At 32.9% G+C, this 13,713-nt stretch overlaps 1 protein-coding gene across 10 annotated transcripts in view; it reads right to left on the minus strand.

Moving 5' to 3' along the window:
- Positions 1–13,713, minus strand: part of FLRT2 (fibronectin leucine rich transmembrane protein 2) — a 113,730-nt gene that overhangs the window by 34,182 nt on the left and 65,835 nt on the right. For 3 of the 10 annotated variants that reach the window (XM_031952410.1, XM_031952409.1, XM_031952411.1), the window contains exon 3: positions 12,039–13,277. The exons of 4 other annotated variants lie outside the window; for them this stretch is intronic. The gene's annotated coding sequence lies outside the window, so the exon portion shown is untranslated. The remainder of the gene's footprint in view (positions 1–12,038; positions 13,278–13,713) is intronic. 3 more of the 10 variants (XM_031952416.1, XM_031952413.1, XM_031952414.1) reach the window with 3 other exon arrangements.

Raw genomic sequence — 13,713 nt, forward strand, 5'->3', positions numbered from 1 at the left:
GATTATAATCAAGAATCATCTACCCAACAAAACTGAGTGTAATCCTTCAAGGGGTGGGGGTGGAATGGAATGGATTTTAATGAAAATTAAAACTTTTGAGCATTCCTGATAAAAAGACTAAAACTAATAGAAAAGTTGACTTTCTAATATAAGATTCAAAAGAAACATAAAAAGTTAAAAATGGAAGTGAAAATCATAAGGCACTTAATATTAAACCACTTATATTCTTACATGGGAACATGATACTTGCAACTCATAAGACCTTTCTTATTTTTAGGACAGTTAAAAAGAGTATATATAAGACAGAAGACATAGGTGTGAATTGAATATGATGGGATGATATCTTAAAAAATAAAATTAAGGAGTGAGAAAGAGAAATCCATTGTGAAAAAATGAAAGGGAAAGGTAGGAATGGGTTAAATTATCTGACATAAAAAAGGCATTAAAGAGTTTTCATAGGGGAGGGAAAGATGGGGAAGGTAGCAGGAAATACTTAAATCTTGTTCTCTTTGAAAATAGCTCAAAGAAGGAATAATATATACACTCAGTTTTGTAATTAACATCAATGTTACTCTACAGGAAAATAGAAGAGGAAGGAGGTAAGAGAAGGTGGGAAGGGTACTCATAGAAGGGAGGAAGAATTGGGGAATGAGGTATTCAGAAGCAAACATTTTTTTGGAGGGACAAAGTGAAAATAGGTAAAGAATAAAATGAACAGGAGGAAACAGAATGGAATCACAACTATGGAGAAAAAAAAAAGAAGTAAACCTCTCTGATGAAGTACTCATTTATCAAATACTCAAAAATATAGAGAAAGAATCAAATTGGTGAGACTAAGAATCATTCCCCAACTGATAAAATATGAAGTCAGTTTTCAGATGAAGCCATATGAGAAAATGCTCTAAATGACTATTGATCGGAGAAATGCAAGTTAAACCAACCTGAAGTACTACCTTACACCTATTAGACTGCCTTAGTATAGAGAAGGAAATTAACAAATATTGAAAGAGATGGGGATAAATAGAAACACTAATATACTGATAGTGGACTTGTGAACTGATTCAATCATTATGTAGAAAAATTGGGAACTATGCCTAAAGGCCTATAAAAACCATGCATACTTTTTGACTTAGTAATACCACTAGTAGATCTATCCCCAAAGAAATAAAATCAAGAAGAAAAAGGACCTATATGTACAAAAATAATTATATCAGCTCCTTTCTGATGGCAAAGATCTGAAATTTGAGGGGATGTCCATCTACTGGAGAACAGATGAACAAGGTATAGTACGACTGTGATGGAATACTTCTGACTTTACCAATTGATGAACAAGATGCTCTTAGAAAAACCTGGAAAGATTTAAATGAATTGATGCCAAGTGAAAAAAATGAGTAAAACTAGGAGAAAATTGTACACAATAACAGCACTTAGCTATTCTTCGCAATACAATGATCCACAATAACTCTGAAGTACTTATTAAAAAAAAATACTATCCACCCCAGAGAAAGAATGAATGGAGTCTGAATACAGATAGAAGCATACTGTTTTTTTTTTTACTTTGTATTTCTTGGGTTTCTTAACTTTGGTCTATGTTTTCTTTCATAATATAACTAATATAGAAACATTTTTATGACTATACATGTATAATCTATAGCAAATTATTTGCCTTCTCAATGAGGGGAGTATGAAGGGCAGAAGAGAATTTAGAATTCAAATTTAAAAACAAATGATGAAAATTGTTTTTACATGTAATTGAGAAAAAATAAAATATTAAACTGAGAGACAGAGAAAGAGAAAGAGAGAGACTGCTATAACAATCTAAATTTCAAGGTACTTTCCCCACAGATTTCAAAAGGGTCCCTTCACACCTCTTTTCATAAGAAACCAAACTAGTCCTCTATTAATGGAACTTATGGTGTCTGCAAATTATTATTGGAGTATCTGGCATTCTTCATAAAAATTCCAAGAAACTCAAAGGCTTCTGGGAAGCACATGCTAATTTAAAAAGAGAAAATATTTAATTTCTTGAAAAAGCTCCAAATACTAACATCAGCCAATATTAGGCAGAGAACTTCTCAAACTCAACCCTAGATAATTGCCCCTACCCCAAGGCCCCAGAGAGCTCTTGGGGGAAAGTTCTCATTTTACTTGTTCCTTTGGTATGGCTCATTTCCTGACATATGCATTAACTGGCATCTCTTTTCTGCCCTACTGGTCACAGTCTGGATTCACATTGCCAACTTCTCTCCTGCACTGAATGTAAAACAGGGACAGTGATAGGTCCTGATTACAATTCATATTCTCTCCTTGGTCTGTACTATAAAACTGGGATGGCCTATATTTCATACTTTGTCAGATTTTTTCGCATAACTCAAACTCCTATGTCTTTTAAGATTCGTTTAGGTTTTGGGAGCAAGGTTAGGCCTAGGCAAACCTGTCAAGTAGTTTAAATTTATCTTTGAAATCTCCCTCCCCCAAATTACATATACAGTCCATTTTCCTACCATTATACTTCAATCATTCTCATTACCAAGTTACATTATTTAAATCAAAAGGCTAGTCAATAATTATGAAATTTTACCTGCAAATCTGATGAAATACTCCCCGCCCGATATGTTCATTTTTCAAATGGCTTCAAATATGAAAAAAAGTCTACTATCTCTTGGAGCCCCCAGTTATTTTCAAGATGCAGTTAAAATAGGCCCCATTTTAATTCCTCCTGTTGTTAGTCTCACCTCTGAAAAAATTACTTTATATTTAATGTATGTATATGCTAAATTTACTTATCTACAGACATGATGAATCCTTCCAGTAGGAAGTAAGTTCCTTGGAATCTGGATTTTATTTTTTGTAAATATAGTATCATACTCATAATAAGGGTTTAATAAATGTTTGTTGATTATTTGAGGACAAAAATTATCTTATTTTTAAATCTGTATCCTCAAAATCTAGCATAATAACTGGCACATAGTAGGGGCTTGAAACATTAATTGAATGAAAATGTTGCTGTGAGAGATTTGCAGTTGCAGTTTTAAAAATAGCCACAACAGGTAGATAGGCAACTTATGCACAATTTAACCTTGGGTATATAATATTCATCATTATATCAATAGCCATTCAAGAAAGTTTTATTTGCTTGTCTAGGGATAAATTCCACTGCTTCCTAAATGTTTGATATTGGAATGATTTGCTATTTTCTTCTCCAAATCATTTTACAGATGAGGAATTGAAGCAAACAGTGTTACATGACTTGCTCAGAATCACCCAGTTAGTAAGTACCTGAGGCGGTATTTGAACTCAGGAGATATATCTTTCTGACTTCAAGCACAGCTCTCCATCCACTGTGGCACTTTGCTGTCCTTATCATGCTTATTTTCCTTTTCATTTGATTATAAGTTCTTTTAGCAAAAGTGTCTTTTTTTCATCTTTATACACCCAGTATCTAACAAGTCACATATATGTGTGTACACACACACACACACACATGATTTCCTCAATAAGCAGAATTCTAAATATGGATTTCATGCAACTCATCCATGACTAGTATGTTAAGTTTTAAGCAGTTTCTTGAGACATACTGAAGTTGTGATTGTTGCTATAGTCACAAAGCTAATAAGTTTTAGAACCCAGGTCTAATTGACTCCAAGCTCAATATTTTACATGGAAGAATGATTGTAAAGTATATCTAATAATTAATAAATGTTCGTTTAATCTGGTGAATATATAGCTGAATCATAATTATCTGTTTATACAGGTGTGCCCACTTCCCCACATCCAATTACAATCTCAGTGATACCTGTATAATCTCACTTTGTAGCCTTGATTAACACTTCGCAAAGTGTCTTTTTCATAGGAGATGCTTAATCCACATTTGTTCAACTGAACTGAAACCCTTCATCTTGACTCCTGGTTCTAAGCCTCAGACATCACATAAAATTTCTGACATGCTTAGAGTACCTGCTATTTCTGTGTTTCCATCATGCTGTTTGTTTCCATCACAGAATTTTAGCTAAAGGTACATTAAATGTACAGGATGTTTTTAAATAGGCAATCTAATCCTATAGACTTAAATACCATGAAAATGAAATGGAACAACCTGCAAATTCAAGATGCTGTCTGAAATTTTGTAGTCTTTGGTTTCTGCAAAATAGGGAGGGGCAGAGAGAAGAGAAAAAAACTGAAGGAAAAATAATCTGGAAGAACAATTACTAGTTAATTGGAAGTTGATTTTAGATAAATTTTAAAATTGTAAAAAGACAAATGTACATGGAGCCAAAGGCTCTTTTCTGTTCCTCTGTATATCAACTTGTTTTATTCTATAATGAAACAAGGATCACCCCCCCCCCAATTGTAAGTCATTAACATAAGACCTGAAATGTGTCAATATGGCCTGACTATGAATGCATAAACCTTTTGAGAGGAATTCTGAGTTTCTGTTTAAAAATCATTTGGTCCTGTACCTCAGAGATCATTTAATTTAAATACAATTCTATCACTCTCCAAAAGTGAAACAGAAATCAAGAGTTGTTAAGTGACTTGATAAAGATTCCACAGATAATTAGTGAGCAGAGCCAAAGCTAGATTACAGGATTTCCAATGCCCAGTTTAGTACAATGTTGGCTACTCTTGCCTCTTTTCCATCTAAATGATGGATTCCCACCCTCTCCTTCTCAAATCTCCACTGATCTCTAAGTAATTCTCCCTTGGATTCATCTCTAGGATCTTTGCATAGTAAACAGAATGACTAATTTTGGGAACCAAGACAATTTAGCTTTGAAGCTTGCCTCACTCTCTTCTTACCTATTCAAGGAATCATAAGTAAATCACAAACTATCAAGACTCTTACTTTCCTCATCTATAAAATGGAAATGGTAAGATTAGACATATGTGTGTGTGCATTATATATATGTATATGTGTGTGTATATATATGTATGTATGTGTGTGTGTGAAGTAACCATTTAAATGCTTACTATGTGTAAAATATTATTCTAAATCACTGGGGATTAAAAAAAAAAAAAGGAAAGAAGATCCTTGATTAAGGAGCTCCTATTCTAATAGAGAAACCAAAACATTTGAAAGTCCTATGGTTCTTAGGGTGCAACAGCAAAGAAAGTGATGTCTCTAATAATAACTGTAGTTATCCTTAAGAGATTGTTGTGAGAGTTAAATGAAATAATGTTTTAAAGTATACAACATATTTGAAAATGTTATCAATTACTACTGACATTAGTAAGTGCTGTTCTTGACTACACTGAATAAGTTCTATTAATTTTCATTACTCCATGTTATCCTTGTTGCTCCTATCAGAAGCAAAAAGGCACAATACTCAATAATAGGCCATTCCATTCTTCTCATTGACATACAGATGGAAATGCTAGTTATATATGTCTTATATTTATATTGACTTGAGGAGAGGTCAAAATTCCATCTTGCAAGGTATTCTCTTCAATGCTAATATAATAATATGTAAAAAAAAAAGAACAAGGATTCATATTTCTTGCTCTTAAGGAGGACAAGAGACCCAATATTAATGTTTGTTTATCAGTATATGAAATCATTTATTGCAAGGTAAGTAATGACATCAATCATATCTTCTTTTTCTACCCTGAACCCTACTTCTCCTGCTAAATAATGTTACTTTTATTTTTTAGTCACCTAAGGTAAACTGTGATATCAATAACACCTACTACAAAAGATGACAGAGATGTATGTAAAGAGTTAAGAAGTCATCCATCATTTGCAGCCTTATTATTACCAAGATATGCAAGGAAAGTAAAGATATTGTGATAAGGTTAACAATGAAACTATGAATGATACTCTTTTTCTTCTCTAATTTCATTTCTATGGCATTCTTTTTTTCCTTTGCTTTAACATAATAATAACTGGCATTCTTATGAGGCTTTAAGGGTTACAAAGTATTCTATATTGAACAATAAGGAGATATCTTTACTATATTAGGGAGAGGTTAAGAATATATAGTCTACAGAGAAAAGTTCTATATATAGCTTGTCATAATTATTATTTCAATAACATCATTGTGAATACTCTCACCATTAGGGCAGATTTCAATTCTTACATACACTTGCTTATTGGATAAGTAATAGCTTCAAGGTATACAAAAATTTGTGGCTACATGTCAATTAAAGTCCTATTAGTATGTTTCATTGTATAATGGGATTCTTGAAAGCAATATCAAAGAAAATCAAGCTCTAGAGGTCCCCTCAACCTAAAAAGTTTCCAGACCAGACTAGAAGTTTTGTCTTCAAAAAATAGTCTATTTAAATTAAGAGAAATTTATCACTAGAAGTTTGGCCACTAGAAAATATAATTATTAATCTATAGTAATTCAGAAAATTATTTACTAAAACATGGAAGGAAGGTTGCAATGTGCATAGGCAGAGGGAATATATCACACAGGAATAAAAATCAAAGATATCTTCATGTATTTTCAGTTACAGCTTTACACATAGTAATAAGTCCTTCATTCACTAATAATTATCTTAAATCTACATTAATGATAGGAGTTGGATCTATAATTTCATTGATCTATGGAATTTCTTGATGGAGAACCTATCATTTTCGGGTCAGCACCTTAAAGCATTGAGAGATAAGGTATCTTGCCCAAGGTCACATAGACATCTATGTCAGAATTTGGATTTGAATCAAAGTCATCCTAACCACGGCCAATTCTTTCTTCACTATGCCACCCTGCCTCTCCTTAGTGACACTATCTTGATTAAATCTCATAGTTACTCTATGAACAGGTACTACATTTATATCATCCTCATTTTAAAGATAAACAAAGAGGTAAAAAGAGGCTAAATTATCTGCCTAAGATCAGAGTAGCAGATAAATGACTGTAGCACAGGTCTCTTGGTTTCAAGAATACTTCTATTTCTTTAAAATCTGTCACTGAGAAACAACTCTTTTACTTCTCCTTATTTTCCTTCTCCTTTTTCTTTTTTGTCCTCCTCTTCATCTTTTTCTCCTCCACTTTTCATTTGTTATTGTCATTATCACAAATATAGAAGTATCATGGAAAAGGAGAAAGAGCTCTTTTCTGAACGTAATGAAAACCTAGATTTAATTCTCAAGTACTAATCTTCCTTGCTAGAGGAAGTTTTCTCATTCAGGAGTTCTTAGTACCAAAGGAATGACAGGTTCAGTGCCCATCCCTATCCTTCATCACAATCTGGTTAAAGACATTTCTCAGAGTGTTACATGAACTGATGTTGAGTAAAATGAAGAAAACAAGGAAAGCATTGTACATAGCATCGGCAAGATTGTGCAATGATCAACTATGATTGATTTAGTTCTTCTCAGAAATACGGTGATCCAAGATAATTCCAATAGACTAGGGGTAGAAAATGTCATTATCACCCAGAGAAAGAACTATGGAGAACGAATGCAAATCAAATCATGATATTTTCAATTTTTTTGTTTTTTTTCTGATTTTTCTCTCACAACAAGGAAATATGTTTAATATGGAAATGTTTAAAATTATTGCACCACATTGCTTGATATCTGAGATAGGGACAAAAAGTTTGATATTCAAAATCTTACAAAAATGAATGTCGAATACTATATTTATATGTAATTGAAAAAAATAAAATACCATTAAGTAGTGGAGGAAGACACTATTCAGGAAGAATGGATCTGGTCACTCATGTGAGAGTCTATTTTGCACTCAATAATTCTTTTTTTTTTTTTGACTTTTAGAACTTGTTTATTATAATAAATGCCAATACAGAACTTTGAGGGGAAAGAAACAACAAAATAATAAAAAAACACACGTCCAACAAATTCAGAAGCAATGTTTCCACAAAATGTAAGACATTATTGATGGCAATCAATGTCAAATTTTTAAAATAGAAATATGCAGTAAAATAATAGTACTTAGTGTGAACCTTCACAACTTACAAAAGGGAAAATATTGAGACATAATCTTGAGGTAGATGGCTCATATTTGCAAATGTTACCTTTTGCACTCAATAATTCTGATCTCTTCATATAGATAGTATTATTTCAATTTAGGGAAGACATCCATAACCTTGAGCTGTTAGGCACATTTTCAATAAAAACAGAAATGCAAATGTGAAATTAAACAACATATCAAACTAATGATATTATTCTTTGCTTTTTTTTTTACCCTTAAATCATCTCTCTTTATAAAAGAAGATAAAGACCTGTAAATTGTCCTGAAAGAAATGATAACTTAATTTACAAATCTTGTGTAGTCATACTCCCCATTACTCACAGAAGCAAAAGCAATAAATAAGAATGAAATGGTTAGTTGCTTGTCTGGTACTCAGGACACATGATTATTTGTGCCAGTCACACTAACAACAGACCTCCTACAGGGAAACTAGGCTAAAAAAGTCTAGACACTAATTGGCAAGACCAATTACATCACCAGAGGAACCATTTAAGTAATTAGCAAGCATTTAGAATCACAGATTTAAGAGTTGTAGAGACTTGAGTCACATCTAGTAAAACCTCATTTTATAAAGAATCTGAGAGGGAAACTTGCTTTTGTTTACTCACATAATAAGTAACAGAAGAAACATTTGAACTCAAGTCTTCCAATATCAAATCCAGTACTCATTTCAATATATCATGCTGCCTGAGCATTTATAATAAAGAAATAGGTACTTCTTAGGAAAAGGAAAAAAAAAGAAATTGAAGACAATGTCTTCACCTTAAAAAAATCTTACAATCTAGTTATTTTATTGGGACACAGTCACTTCCTTATTCATGTAGCTGAAGAATAAAAATATTTATACAGATCCAATATAATAGGATAATGTTTATATTATCTAATAGCAAATAATTTTGTGCCAACCAATAAAAGTCACTATAATTGTGTTTCATCAAGCAACTTAAGAGGTAAAATTGAGTCTAAGTCTTAGAGGTCCCATAATCCAACCATCACCTCTCACTCTCATTTTATCACTGAGGATACTGAAACCCAGGGTGGTAAAATAATTTGCCAGAGCTCCAAGCAAGCCAAAATTCAACCCAGATTATCTAACTCCAAATCCTGTCCTCTTGGGTAAAATCCATTGAATATAATTTTTCTCTTCCATATGGTTAACACTATCAAGATGATTTACAAATTCTAATTATTAAGAGGTTTGGCAAGAATAAAAATCACATTATATAATATTTTAAAACCTATCTTCTATTTTAATTTTTGGAATCAGATTGGTGGTATCAGTATCAAGAAAACACTAATTACTATACCCAGTTGAATTTCTTCCAGAAAGATCAAATATGCAAATGTTTCCAAAAAGTGAGCTATTTTTTGTATTACCTACAAATTTTCCTTCCACAGGATAACAAAGAGAAGTAGATATAAGAAGAACGAAGATCAGCCCAAGAAGGCCTCGATTTAAGTCTCTCTCTTTTCTTATCGCCTAACAGGTCTTTGAATATATGATTTGGTTTCTCTGAGCATCATTTTTGACATTTGTAAAAGGGGGATGATTATATAAAGCCCTGCCTCCTTCCTTCCAAGGGAAATGTGAAGTATTTTTCTAGCCATAAAGTGCTATATATATATATATATATATATATATATATATATATATATATATATATATATATATACAAATTATGATGATGATTATTAAATCATGTGGACAGGAAAATTGTGGATGGTTCTTCTTTAACAGTGTTTATACACTGGTAATCACTGATCAGAAATTTGGTCTCTTTTTCATGGCTAAGGGGGTGGGAGAAGAGTCTTTGTTTTTAATTTCATTAGTGATGGGAATTCTCTGGTAAGGAAATATTTTCTGCAAATACCTGTCAAAAACTATTCTGCAATGTATAGTCTTAGAAAGTTGCCTGGGGGCACCAAGAGGTCAAAAGATTTGTCAGAAGCAGCAGCACTTGCACAGGACTTTTAGTTTAAGTCTTGTTTTAAGTTCATTAAGCCACTTCACTCCTCATTTGCTCAGCTATCTTTTAGAAATTAGCTCCAGTGAATTCTAGTTTTCCTACAATTACTATCCCCTTTCTTTTTGGTACCTGTTTTCAAAAATATTTTTATTGTTGGTTTTTTTGTTATTGTTGTTGTTGTTTTAACATCAGTTATATGTGCTAAATTATTGTTCTCATTTCCCTTCCCATTCATCCCTTTTAAAATGAATTAAAAGAAAAGAAAAAGTTTAGCAAAATTAACTCATCAACTACCTCTAGTATATGGTCCCTTTTCAATGAAAAAGATAACATTATTTTTCTAAACAGGAAAACTAAAGAACATAATTGCCTATTGCTTTACTGAAAATTAGTCAGCAATTTACTGGCAAGGCAAAGATTAGACAAGCATGACTTAATGGTGATCTGTCACTGACCCATTTCACAATTCAAAAGAATTTAAGCAATGCAAAACTCATGGAGAGAAATGACTATTCACATATTCAGCTACACCTATCATATGATCTGCACAATGAATTCTTACATGATCATTTAACTGATCTTTACCCACAAAAAAAAAAGAAAAGAAAAGTTTATACCAATGCTACATAGGTGATGCTAAAGATGAATAAATAGCAGCTGGTGACTCACCCAATGAAACTGTTTTTAGAAGGAAGGAGTAGAGGAAGAGGTGGGGCTGGCTCACATTTATTCCTACAGACTGTACAAACATGTGGTCTGCCCCAGGTTACTTATTAACACAATACGAGTAGAGAACTATACAAGGGATCACATATTCATCATATACAGTCAGTAAGCATTTTCTTTGGGAGGCTAAAGACAGTATTAAATCAATAAAATGATAATCCCAGAAGCCAGAATTGGCTAAATCTTGGCATAAAGTAACCGTAGCACAGCAGACAAGAACAAAAGGTAAGATATCTCCCCTACTCCATTATAATTCCAGATCAGTCAACAACTCCCTCCTTATGGCAACACTAAAAATCCTTGGACAAGACAAAAATAACCTTCTTGGGCTGTGTTCAATCAGATGAAGTTCAGACTAAAAAGAATTATTTGAAAATCTTTTTATCACCCAGATCATCTTTGAAAGGGAAGTTCTCTCATTCTGTGTCTAGTTTCTCATTTAAAGTTTTCAATTTAGTTCTTTTGGCATTTTCGTCTTTCTGTTGTGTTGCAATACTGAAACAAAATAGGTCTTTGCAAGAGTTCCATGTCTTGACACAGGGATCTAATATTAGTATAGTGGGCTATAGTCACAGAAAGAAATTTATCTGCATAAAACCACTGCTAATGTGCTTTCATTTAATGAAATTGAAGGATACAGAAAAAGTGAGATTTCTAAGCAAAATCTTCATGGTTACTGTATGGTAAGGTCAGGGTAAAAGCTGGCAAAGCCATGCCCCAGTGAGCAAACAAAACTAATCAGGAAAAACCTCTGACAGCTGCAGTATCTTTGCAATAGCCATTTTTGGAAATGCCTGCACGTCAGTGTCTGCTCTAAGTGCCAATTAGAGTGACCAAGATAAGTTCTACTTTTTTTTTTCCCCAGTCAGCCAGAAATTGGATGACAAAGCAGGTTTCCTGCCCAAAATCTGCATGTGCCCATTTCCTGACACACAGAGAGAATGTGACCTAAGGCTTTTTTTCAATATCATTTTGAAACCAAAGTCAAACTGAACTTCCTGATTTGGTTATAAAAATCAGCAAATCTGATACAGAGGCATGAGTGTGAAGCAAATACTGAACCTATCTTGGAATCAAAAAGACCTGGATTCAAGTGCTACCTTGGACACATACTGGCAGTGGTAAATCTGGACAAATCCCTTAACCTTTGAGCTTCCTCATCTGTTAAATTTGATTAATAAGAATACCTGGGTCACTAATGGGCATCTGGTAGCAGGAAACCATACAATAGGAATTTTCTACAATAGTGATATCATGAATCCAGGATAAAAATGAAAAGTTAGATGGTAACTCAGACCAAGTAGGAGACAAGTAACTTGCAAAGGCAGCAGTATGAATATGAACTTATGAATTTATCTTAAAAGTATTATTGAAGAACTAGAAACAATATTAAAAAGTCCAAGTTTACCTTGTTTTCAAATATGCAGATAAAGGTAGAAGTTCTCCTAAACTATTAGATTTGTAGGTTGTATAGGTTTTCATAGTCCTGTAATTTCAAAAAAGAATTAAGCTATAAAAATCAGGATATTTTCTATATTGATTCAATTATATCTCCATCTTGTCTGAAACACCTAATAACCAAAACTTAGTTTCCTGAAATGCTTCTATGTTTCTTCTCTAAATAAACTCAGGAAACTGGAAAACTGCATTTCATATTTATCATCTGAGTAAAACACTAATCTGTATAGGTCTGAGGCCTTATTATTCATCTGCTTCTTACCAGAATCACGTGGCTCAGTTTCAAAAATCCAGACTTCTTCTCTTGGTGCCAGTTGATTATGAACTCATGTAAGAGGTCAGATATTGCCCAAACATTTGAGCAGCTACCTTTGAATAACCATTTTAAAGGTTATTAAACCACTTAAAGTTAAATGGACTCTGCCATTTGAGACTTAACCATTTTCAGATAGGATCACTTTGACCCAGCTAGGATTGTAACAGATGTCCCTGAAATTCCCAGCCAATTCTCTTGGTCACTTCAAATTAATTGAAGAATTTAATGACTTAGGTTGTAGCAACACAAAAGAAATAGTATTAAATAACTTGAGTCAATACCACCCCTCTCCAACCTCAATTTATGCTCCATGGAAATAAAACAGAACATTTCCTTCTCCACTAGAGATGGACTTCTGGCACTTAATATGAAAAATTATTTTTTTCCAAAATGGTCTTTTCCTAGCACTAAGCAGTTTGTGATATCAAAAGGCTCTACACAATTTTCCAAATATTATATAGATGAAATCTGGGCCATACTTATTAACTCACTTTCTAAGGTGCTCCAACCTACATACATGCATTTATATATGCATATATGTGTATATAATACATACAGACTAACTTGATATCTGGATAATTATCTGAACAGCTTGTATTTTTTTTTTATTAACTTAGTCTTCTTGTATAGTTAGTTATACTTACTCCCTTTTACATTTAATGTAGATTTCGGTGAGAAGATTTTACAGTTTTCCAGGGCATGATAGAAGATAGAAAATAGCACATAAGAAGTAGAACACAAGATGAGAAGTACACATAATTATTTGACCTTGATGGGCAAGTCATATGTATACATGAAAGATGTATAGAATCATCTTCAAAGTTCCTTTCCAGCTATTTTTTTTTACAATCACCAAAAGAAGGTTTGCCAGTTCTATAGCAAAAACAAAATCAAACAGACAACACAAATAATGTATAAACACTCCCAAAACAGTAAAAGAATGAATGGAAAGTCTATAGTCTCTTGTGCAGGCCCTCTGTGCTAGATTCAGAGAAACAGTAGGATGCAGTGAAAAAGATAATGCATTTCCTGTTATAGGGTTTGAATTTCAGCTTTCCCTCTTTCCCTACCTGTATGACTTGGACTTGAGTAAATGGAAATAAAATAGAAGAAGCTGGAGTAAATGATCGTTGAGGTCCATTCCAGCTCTGATCTTATGATTTATATGGAAACTGGAGTAAAAAAACCACATTGGACAAAAAAGGAGGAATACCCAATCATAGAACCTTCCAAATATCCCAGTGAAATCATCCTGATTTAGGACCTGTGAAGACTCAATCATATCAGTCAGTAGCTCTTTAAACAAATT

This window comes from Sarcophilus harrisii, chromosome 2 (assembly GCF_902635505.1).
Source record: "Sarcophilus harrisii chromosome 2, mSarHar1.11, whole genome shotgun sequence".
Classification (NCBI taxonomy): Eukaryota; Metazoa; Chordata; class Mammalia; order Dasyuromorphia; family Dasyuridae; genus Sarcophilus; species Sarcophilus harrisii.